The following is a 2,255-nucleotide window of genomic DNA, read 5'->3' as shown; positions in this document are numbered from 1 at the left end:
CCGCAGACTACAACCAGTACACGAAGGGCCTTTTATACCCAAGCTACACACATCAGGCTAGCGATCACATGCAAGCACCCACGTACTGAGTTGGCTTTGCCGCTGCACTCGGCCACCGCTAACAGCACTACTCACACGAGCTAACTAACTCACCCATGCATGCAACTAACGCAGTGCCCACGCAACGCCCGCCCCGCACTCCTCAGCTCCCGCGCCCGTCGCACACGCACGCCAACGGGACGCGCCTGGTTCCAGCGCCCGGCACGGCCACACCCGGCGCATCCGTCTAACCAACTCACACACACTCGCCACGAGCCTGACGTGTCCCGTACACGCACGCACGCGCACCCGACGCAGTCGCCGTGGCTTATTGCCAACACACACCACCTAAGCCACGGCTCAGAGGAGCCCGTCGTCCTCGACTCCGACGACGTCCGCCAGCAGAGCGCGTTCCACCGCCGGCTCCCTCCGCAGCTTGGGGCAGTCCCTCTTGAAGTGGCCGCGCACGCCGCACTTGTAGCAGCGTCCACGGCGGTTCCCGCCGATGCTCGACGCCACGCTCTTGCCGTCGTCGTCATCCCGACCACCGCCATGTCGACGCTCCCGCGCTGCCCACTTCGCCGCCGTCATGAGCAGCTGCTGACCCCCGCGCTCACCGTCGTCTTGTCCAAGACGCCGAACCCGCTCGTCGAACGCGAGCAGCCGCCCGAGCGCCTCGTCGAACGCCATGGTCGCCGTGTCGCAGAACTGCTCGATGCCGGCGACGACGGGGAACAACCGATCCGGGACGGTGTCCAGCAGCTTCTTCACAAGCACCGCGTCGCCCAGCGTCTCCCCTAGGCTCGCGAAACGCGCCGTCATCCCTGCCAGCCTCCCGGCGTACGCGTCCAGCGCCTCGCCGTCCGCCATCTTCAAGTGGTCAAAGTCCCCGCGCAGCGTCGCCAACCTCGCCGCGCGGACACGATCGGCACCGACGAACCTCACCTTCAAGGAGTCCCATACCTCCTTGGCGGTGAGCTTCGTCGCCAGCTGCAGCAGCACATCCTCCGGCAGCACTCCAAGGAGCATTGCGCGCGCCGCCTTGTCCTTCTTGGCGTTCACCGCCACGTCACCCGGCGCCACTGCCTCCCACATGGTGTGGACGTCGAGAATCGCCCGCGCCTTGATCGCCCACACCGTGTAGTTGTCCGGCGTGAGCATTGGCATCGCCATCGACACCGATCCGCCCGCGCCTCCGCCGTGTGGTACGATCGCCATTGCCGCCGGCGAGCTCCCGAACCAAAGCTCTGATGCCAAATGTTGGGGTTGAGTCCTTCTCCTTGCTGTCTCTCTCTCTCACGCTCGAACGACAAGAAAGAAGGAGGAATGAGGCAGTGTACAACAAGGTATACCCGGCGCACGAACGCCGCCGGCTGCACGAACAGCCGCTTTCTTCTACTCAAGCACGAACTCAAGCACCGCAGACTACAACCAGTACACGAAGGGCCTTTTATACCCAAGCTACACACATCAGGCTAGCGATCACATGCAAGCACCCACGTACTGAGTTGGCTTTGCCGCTGCACTCGGCCACCGCTAACAGCACTACTCACACGAGCTAACTAACTCACCCATGCATGCAACTAACGCAGTGCCCACGCAACACCCGCCCCGCACTACTCAGCTACCGCGCCCGTCGCACACGCACGCCAACGGGACGCGCCTGGTTCCAGCGCCCGGCACGGCCACACCCGGCGCATCCGTCTAACCAACTCACACACACTCGCCACGAGCCTGACGTGTCCCGTACACGCACGCACGCGCACCCGACGCAGTCGCCGTGGCTTATTGCCAACACACACCACCTAAGCCACGGCTCAGAGGAGCCCGTCGTCCTCGACTCCGACGACGTCCGCCAGCAGCGCGCGTTCCGCCGCCGGCTCCCTCCGCAGCTTGGGGCAGTCCCTCTTGAAGTGGCCGCGCACGCCGCACTTGTAGCAGCGTCCACGGCGGTTCCCGCCGATGCTCGACGCCACGCTCTTGCCGTCGTCGTCATCCCGACCACCGCCATGTCGACGCTCCCGCGCTGCCCACTTCGCCGCCGTCATGAGCAGCTGCTGACCCCCGCGCTCACCGTCGTCTTGTCCAAGACGCCGAACCCGCTCGTCGAACGCGAGCGCCGCCCGAGCGCCTCGTCGAACGCCATGGTCGCCGTGTCGCAGAACTGCTCGATGCCGGCGACGACGGGGAACAACCGATCCGGGACGGTGTCCAGC

The 2,255-nt window shown here is 65.4% G+C and overlaps 1 pseudogene; it reads right to left on the bottom strand.

The window, feature by feature from the left end:
* Positions 1–399: 399 nt before the first annotated feature.
* On the bottom strand, positions 400–1,000 carry LOC123413140 (annotated as a pseudogene).
* Positions 1,001–2,255: the final 1,255 nt, after the last annotated feature.

This window comes from Hordeum vulgare, chromosome 7H, assembly GCF_904849725.1.
Source record: "Hordeum vulgare subsp. vulgare chromosome 7H, MorexV3_pseudomolecules_assembly, whole genome shotgun sequence".
NCBI lineage: Eukaryota > Viridiplantae > Streptophyta > Magnoliopsida > Poales > Poaceae > Hordeum > Hordeum vulgare.
This window is presented reverse-complemented; position numbering and strand designations above follow the sequence as displayed.